Raw genomic sequence first — 9,082 nt, 5'->3', positions numbered from 1 at the left:
AAATGAAAAGTAAACTATTTATTAAAATAGTAAACTTTGTCTAAAGTTGTGCACGTATAAAACCCAAAATAATTCCTGCTCAAAGAGTTAACTTTGCCTTAGATAAGAGAATTAATCCATGATTGATTAATTATGGTTCAGATTGTTCAGTATTGCTTTAATACTTTTAAACAAGTTATTCTCCTGATTAAAATCCTTTTATCATTTGTGTTGTTCTATCTCGTTTTTTGTTGTCGATTCCTATTTTGATTACCGTAATGATTTTTGTAATAAAATTTAAAAGGTAAATTCAGTTTCCTCCTCTTTTCGTATAATGCTGTGATAAGAATTCCCTGTAGCTCCAGATGTTGAGTCTCATGGTTCAAGGTGAATTTAGTGTTTGAATCTCCATAAAGTGTGTGAACCTGATGTTGGTCTGACTTGGTGCTGGTGTCCCACTTTAACAAGTGCAACACAATAAGTGTAGTAAAGTGAGGAGCAGGTGTCCCTCTTCTTCCTCCATTCACTCATATGCTACAGAGGGAAGTGATCAGAGAAACATCTGAGATGCCAAAGACTACCTGATGGAGCTGATAGATGGACGGATCGTCCACAGGACCACTAGAAGCTGCAGAGCTGAGCTTTATGGATAGATGTTTGGAGTTGCTTCCCTAAACTTATGGAAGAAGGTTGCTGTGGTCAGAAGAGACTGACCATCAAGAACAGCACCATGCCTGAAGCTAACCTGTCACCTCTCCTCATGCTGAGAACAGCATCACTACAGTGAAGCACGGTGGTGGCTGCATCATGTTGTGGAGATGTTTTTCATCTGCAGAGACTAGAAACTGGTCAGATGTAAAAGGGAAGACTGATGGAGCGAAAATAAAGAACAATTATTTAAAGGAGATCTGAGAGTGATGGAGGTCCATCTTCAATTCTATTCAGTTTATTCCTGTAGATCCAAGTCCCAACAGAAGTCGTCTTGGGGCACTGAACGAAAACATTCAGACATTATGAAAGACAATTAGTAAAAAGTTATCTATCTGAGGAAGCAGCAGACTGTGTTGAACCTTCACTTCATCACAGTCTTCCATCCTGAGCAAGCACAAAGGAGACGGTGGAAAGAAACAACTCCCTTAAACAGGACGACTCGTCCAGAGGATGGAACCACTGACTCAGAACCTCTCAGACGGAGGAGAGGATCAGGAAGGAGAAAACAGTCTGAATCAATCAGAGGACTTGGTTGATGAAGAGGGTGATCATGATTTATTTTAGAAGAGGAAGAGTGGACCGAGACCCACTAGGAGGTCTGATTCTGCTCAGAGGAGGGGGTCCAGAACCTCTCTGACTGGACCAACAGAAGCAATAATCAGTTCTGAGCTCTGGAGAACAGAGGAGGACGTGGATGCTGACCCAGAGGACAAACTAATGGAGGAAAATACACTTATTGATTAAATTACTAAAATAAATATTTTGTCAATTTAAAGAAAAAAAACTGTAATGTAGTTTTATAAACAAAAAACCCCAAAGCATTAAAATAAAAAGTATTTAAATTAGATATTTGTATATCAAATTTAAAATATATCTAATTGATATTTAGCTGAAAAAGCTAAAATTAACAAAAAGAAGCTGAAAAAATACCAAAATAGCTTAAATGAGCAGAAAGAAGCTGAAAAAGCTGAAGAACAACAACAGCTGAAATGAGCAGTAAAAGGTTTAAAACAGCTAAAGGGTTTGAAGGATGTGAAGTGAGAAAAACATGGCCGACAAAGCTAAACACTTCAAATAGTAAAACTGGAACAAAAACCAGAAGTCACGGCAGGAATGTCCTGAATGAGCCGAACGTTTTTGAGAATTGTTGAAATAGAACAAAAGTTGCAGAACGAGTTACAAGCTGAAAAACGAGCGGAAGAAAAACTGATCTCCGTGAGAAACATTCAGAAACATTCAGACAATAAAACCAGAAAAATTACTACTTAAAACAACGAAGAGAAAAAAACAAGCGTAAGACTGAAATGGGTTCTGAGATGAGATAAAAAGAAAACGTTGCGTGCAACAGAGCCAGCGACTGATTCCAGAACAGATGATTTAGCGTGTCCTCACGGTCCAACCAGCTCGTTTCTGTCCTCTGATCAGAGACTAAAGTGATCGTTGATTTTAAAGGCAGCTTTCCTTCTACTTACTCCAGGGAATCACTTCCTGTTAGGAGATTTTCCACGGTGACCTTTCACACACTTGAGTTTAAACAGGGATATGCACAAACAGGCCTCTCTCTCTGATCCGGACTTGATTGGTTCTGCAGGATGAAATGATGCGGCGTGTTGGACTTCCAGGTCCAAACAAAGGTCGAAAGACAGACAGGAATGGGACAGCAGCAGAAGATGTCAGAACGATGGAAGATCTTTTGGAAACTGACCCTAGAACAGGGTGATGGAAAGTGCAACTGTGAGGGTAGACTTAGTCTGGGTTTTCTATTAATAATTAAAATATTAATAAAATAAACTGTGAGGCTTCATGAGGTGATACGACAGATTATATACAACTCCAATTCCAAAACAGATGAGGTGTGAACTGTGAACAAAAACAGAATGACGAATCTCATAACAAGAGGGTCTGGATCAACAACTTGGACACCAGCACACCCAGAGAGAGGTCTGAATGAAAGGTGATGATGTGCTTTTATTGTCTGTTTTTCCCCGTTATTTATTTATTTATGACAATGTGACTGATGAACATTAACCTAAATGTAAACCCTGGCCCTAGACCTAACCTTTATGATGACCCTTGACCCTAACCCAGCACCCCTTGCCTTAAACCTAACCCTCTGGCATTTAACCCTAACCCAACTGTTAAGCCTCACATGGACTCCTGACACTAAACCTAACCCTCTGACCTTTGTCCCTAAACTTGTCTGATAATGCTGACTTCAAACATCCTGACCTTTGACCCTGGACTCGAATCCTGACAAAGACCCCCATGCCCATTGCACAACAGGATACTCTCTCTCCTTACAGCTCTTTGTTGAGATGGGTTGTAATGGGAGGCCTGGGTGGGGTGATGGGGTTATGTATGGGGAGCCAGTGCAGTGATGGACAGTGCACTCATAAACACAGTTTTCATTCAACCTTTATTTATACAGGTTAGCCTCATTGAGCCACGGGGACTCATTCGCAAGAGGGACCTGCTCCAGACAGAACATATACAGTACAGACAACGAAACAGTAGACAACAATAACAATGAACTACAGTAAAAGATTACAGTACATTATGTTAATTACCATAGTAAAGAAAGCAAATGTTTAAACTAAGACACAGCGTCAGGTTCAGTTTTATAGCAGCAATGCGTCTCAAAAACGCTGGACCAAAGGCGACAAAAGTTCATAGTCAGTGGTACGAACAAGAAGCAGCTCGAGGTGCATTGTGTACCAAATTATTTAAACTGCCAACAGGTCAGTAAGAGGACTGGGTCTAAAAAGAGACTTTTAGAGAGACTGAATCTCTTACAGGTAAAGATGAGCAGAGGTTCACTATTTTGAGAAAAAAAGTCTAAAAAATAAGTTTCAAATTGTTGGTTTTCTGCAAGGGTCGCTACAACAAGCACATTTTGCAAGAAAGGTTTGTCAGATGTTTTACACCGGAGCCCCTTCCTGGTGCAACCTGGGCTCGAACTAGGGGTGCACCGATAAATCGGCCGGCCGATCGATCGGCCCCGATTTCCTTAATTTGGGGAGATCGGCGATCGGCCGATCTTTAAATGAGAAGCCGATTTTATCCACCGATCTTATCTGCCTCCGGAAAGGTCTGAAAATCAGCTGCTGTCCCCTTTTGCTCCACTGTGAGAGCTCACACACAGGTCACTCGGAGCAGCCATGTCGTCGGTTTGGAAGTTCTACGCTGTAAAAGAAAATGAGCCAAAGATCGCAATTTGCAATTCGTGTAAAGCCGAAGTAAGTCGTGGTGGAGCCACCACCAAAACCTTTAATACAACAAACCTCGTTCGCCATTTAAGAAATCACCACGCCGCCAAGTATGCAATGTTTGAAGAGAGCAACCAAGCTAAGGCTAATGCTAAAGCTAGCGCTAACAAAGAGGCAGTCGGTGGGTCGCTGTTAGCTTTTATGAGCAACGAAAAGAGCAAAGCTACCACGAGGAAAGTTATGGAGTTCATGGCATTAGACAACCAGCCATTTTCAGTCGTTGAGGACAAAGGTTTTAGAAGCTTGATGCAGCACGTGTGCCCACGATATAATATGCCGAGTCGGAAATATTTTTCTGATGTTGCATTACCGGAGTTGTTCAGCCAAGTTTCGAGAGACACCCGCAGCATGCTAAAAGCTAATACAAATACACTCAGCTTTACAACAGACATCTGGACTTCTGATGTAAGTTTAATGTCCATGTTAAGTTTTACTGCACAGTGGATTGACGAACAGTTCGAACGTCATCAAGTACTCTTAAACTGTAAAGAAATGGCAGGGTCTCACACTGCGGCCAATTTATCAGCAGAGTTTAAGGCGATGCTGAATCACTGGGAAATCGATCATGGAAGAGTTCACATTGTTTTACGGGATAATGCTCGTAATATGGCCAAAGCGCTGGATGATATCAACCTGAAAAGTTTACCCTGCCTGGCACACACACTGCAACTGGTTGTAAATGAGGGACAGCTGGCGCAGCGCAGCATCACAGACATGGTGGCAACAGGAAGGAGAATTGTTGGACATTTTAAGCATTCATCACTTGCCTATTCCCGACTTTATGACATACAGACACAGTTAGGTCAACCCAGGAAACGATTACAGCAAGACGTTTCAACGAGGTGGAACAGCACAGTCTACATGCTGCAGTCGCTGTTGGAGCAGAGACGTGCTATTGGCGTGTATGCTGCTGAGCATGAGTTACCAGCCACACTCACAGCACACCAGTGGGAGCTACTGGACAATGTGCTCACCATTCTTGCACCTTTTGAGGAACTCACAAAGGAGATTAGCTCATCAACAGCTACAGCAGCAGATGTCATCCCAGCCATCACTGCACTCAAGCGGATTTTGGAGAGGCAAGCGAGCACAGACCGTGGCGTGGGTACAGCCAAAGCTACGCTGCTGGAGGCTGTTGTGAGAAGATTCAGCAACATTGAGCATGAGCCCCTGTACAGCTTGGCCACTGTTCTGGATCCAAGGCAAGTAACTATTAACATTCTATTTTAGCCATAATGACTTTTAGCCTACTACTATATTTCAACAAACATTTAAATTAAATTAAAAATAAAAATTTATTGATTGAAATGCATTTCTTTATTTACATGCAAGTCATAAAAACTGTTAATGTATACAAAACACAATGATTGACCCATCTTTCTTTGTTTATGCAAAACAAGGTACAAGAATCGCTACTTCTCAGCAGAGGTGAAAGATGACGTGAAACTGCTCCTTTTGACCAAACTTGCAGAGGGGGAGACCAGATGCACACCTGCTGCAGGAACATCCTCTGAAGTGGGACCTCCTGATATAGATGAACCTGCAGCCAAAAGGCGTAGTCTACTGTTTGCAGCTCACGACGAAATCTTAAAGGAGAACATTGAACAGGAGCAACAGCTGGCCAGCCCTTCAGCTATGCAGGTACAGAACTACCTATCTGAGGTTCCTGTCGAAAGGAGCCAGGACCCATTGGTCTACTGGAAGATCAATGAAAATCGTTTCCCTCATCTTGCTCTACTTGCCCGAACCTATCTCTCTGCCCCATGCACAAGCGTTGAAAGCGAGCGCCTGTTTAGCTTGGCTGGACATGTAGTAGATGAGAAAAGAAGTCGCCTGTCTGGTGACAAAGCAGAAATGCTTTTGTTCATCAAGAAAAACCTGCCACTAATGAAAGTGACTGGAATAAGTCTGTGAGAACTAACTTACCAGTGTTAGTTCTTATTACCCACTGACTTGAAAATGTTACACTTGTTGCATTATCTTTTTTTTTTTTTAAATGTAACAAGTGAAAGAGTTGAAGGAACTGAACATTTTTTTTAGTTAATTTTATAGTTTTAACAAAAATTGTGTAAACTTCATTTATATTTCAGAATACTACCTCATGACAAGTTAAAACAACAAGTTTGTATTGTTTCTAGGGTATTTTTCAAGGGTATGTTTTACAATAAAATAAGATTGGTAAATTGAAGGTGCATTGTGATCTTGTAACACCTGACACTGTTGCTTATAAAAAAAAATCGGTATCGGCCAAAATCGGAATCGGCAGTTCAGACTTTCAAAAAATCGGTGATCGGTGATCGGCCTGAAAATTGAAATCGGTGCACCCCTAGCTCGAACCTGTGGCCGTGGCACGGACCACCAAGCCACTGCAGCACAAGAACAGTTTCAGAATATTGTTCTTCAATGGAAAATTGGGACGATTTCAAGAATCTGTAGAAACATCTGAGCTCAGAGGACGAGGCTGAAGGTCAATATTTGATGGTCGTGATCTTTGGGCCCTCAGGGGCCGCTGCATTAAAACCAGGTCTGGTTCTGGGTTTGGGTACTCTTCCACAGATCATGATCTGTAAACACAGTTCATCCACAGAAGTAGTCAAAGAAGAAGCCTGATGTGAAGACCATCCAGAACTGCTGCCGTCCTCTCTGGACCAGAACTCAACTATACTGTTTTCAGGGAACGTCTAGCAAGGTCTTACAGGAAGACTATGCTAAACCTCACACGGCATCTATTACAACAGCATGGCTTCAGAGGAGACGGGTCCAGGTGCTGAACGGACCTGCCTGCAGTCCAGACTGAAAACATCTGGAAACAAAAACCAGCAAAGACGACCCAGAACTGTTGAACAGCTCTAGAGTCAGACAAGAACGGGACAACCCTGATCCAGAAAGACTCAATCCTCTTAGTTGATATGTTTACTTGTTCCATTACAAATGAAATATGAGATTATAAGATTAGAAAACTGTCGCCTTCATTTTACAAAACATCTCATGTTTTGGGGATTTGTGGTTGTATTCCACATTCTGTGACCCCTTTAAACCTACCTAAAGAAGTTATCTGTTACACCATGGAACAGGCTGTGCAGAGTATCATGTGATTGCTCAGCACAGAGAGGCGAAGGCGTACAATCATGCTTTTACATCATGATGACTGTGTGTCTGTCAGCAAAATATCTCATATGGTACCAGAGCAAACTCGTCTTACAAACTACAACAACGTATCTAGTTTAGTCAATGTTACAGATATTGTCCTAAAATTGCACTACAGACGTTTGAAAAATGAGCTGCTTCTCAAGATGAACAATAATGTAAACATTTTTGACTAAAAGGACCGTGTATAGAGCTACAAGAAGAGTTTAACCCCAACTACAGAGTCCTCCATTTATCAGACAAAAGAAATGTGGTCACTGACTGTTACACAATCACAGCAGTCTCCCCATGGTGCAAAAGCAGGCATGTAATTCTTACAACCACTCCATTGTGGGACTCACAGTCCTGACAACCCCCAGTGTCTAGTTATACTTCAACAAGATGCAACTGGTAGAGCTGCTGCCTCTCAGCGAGCAGGTCCCCGGTTCAAATCCCGGTCTGGGGGCCTTTCTGGGTGGAGTTTGCATGTTCTCTCTGTGCTGCGTGGGTTTTTTCCAGGTACTCCAGTTTCCTCCCACAGACCAAAAACATGCATGTTAGACTGATTGGTAACTCTAAATTGTCCCTAGGTGTGAGAGAGAAAGTGAATGGTTGTCTCATTTGTCTCCATGTGTCCCTGTGATGGACTGGAGACCTGTCCAGGGTGGCCCCAACCCCTCGCACAGTGATAGTTGGACATGGGCACCAGTGACCCCCGCAAACCGAAAAGGAAGAAGCAGGTAAAGATGATGGATGGATGGATGGATGCATCATTACGGACAGGATTAGAATGGGTTTATGAGCTGCTCACCTGGTCTCACTGAATGTCTTCACATCTTCACTCTTCTACTTCTACTTCTGTTGAGAATGTGATAGTGGCTGCCTGTCTTTAAATCTGGTTTCAATTAAGATGATCCTTCCCTAATTGGATAACATCGGATAACATTGTGTCTGCCTGGGCTGGGTTAGGTTGAACATTTGTATGTTGATTCTACCTTTTTTTTGTTAGCAAATTAATTTTCTCCTCCTAAATATTTTTTTAGATACCATCAAGCTCGGCATCATGTCCGTAGCCCATGCCCAGAGTCTCCCGGCTTACCTCTCTGATTTTGAAGTGGTTCAACGTTCTCTTCCCTTCAACAAGAAGTGTGGTCTCCTATATATCCAGATATTTTACCCTGTAGAATCTAGGGCTGAACAGTTAATTGCATTTGCAATAATACTGCAATATGATAAAATTAAATTTTCTAATCGCAAAGGCTGCAATTTGACTGGTCCCGTGACCTGGTTACATGACTTGTGAGTGAGCGGAGCAAAGCAGAGCAGGGAGTGGAAGAAGTCAACACTGCGTTTTAACCAGTTGCACAATGGCGTCAGGCTCGACAGAAGCTGACACATCTGAAAGTTTGGTACCAAAGAGCGGCAGCACATTCGTTATTTGGAAATATTTTGACTATATAAAAGAAGACGCTGCACAACGACATGTATCGTGCAGAACCTGCTTTGCTGCTGTTGCTACCTCTCGAGGTAACACCACAAATCTTTATCAAGACTTAAAAAACACCACAAAGCCATTTACGATAGCTGCATGGCTAGAATACCAACGACCAGCGCTTCAACTTAAAGTAAGCAAAGTACCAGCCGTCAGGGATCATTGACCGAACTGTTGGAAGGTATTACTCCGTATGAACATAATTCACAACAGCACACGGAAATAACTCGAGCAGTAACGGAGTTCATAGTGAAAGACATGATGCCCATTAATATAGTGACCAAGCCTGGGTTTACGACTTTGGTAAACACGGTGGGTAAGCGGTAGAGAATGGCCTCGCGCACACATTTTAGCCAAGTTGGTATCCCACACATTACAAGCAGTACACAGACGCCTCTCGTCTCTGAGGGATTCAATAACGAAGGTTTGTAGATTTCCAGATGAGTGATTTTCTACACTGGTGTAGTGAACCTAACCTGATGTCAAATCTGACCAGATGGACAGAAAC

The sequence above is a fragment of the Nematolebias whitei genome, chromosome 20, assembly GCF_014905685.2.
Source record: "Nematolebias whitei isolate Nwh7 chromosome 20, NemWhi1, whole genome shotgun sequence".
Taxonomy (NCBI): domain Eukaryota; kingdom Metazoa; phylum Chordata; class Actinopteri; order Cyprinodontiformes; family Rivulidae; genus Nematolebias; species Nematolebias whitei.
The sequence above is the reverse complement of the archived record's forward strand: the minus strand, read 5'-3'. Positions refer to the sequence as shown.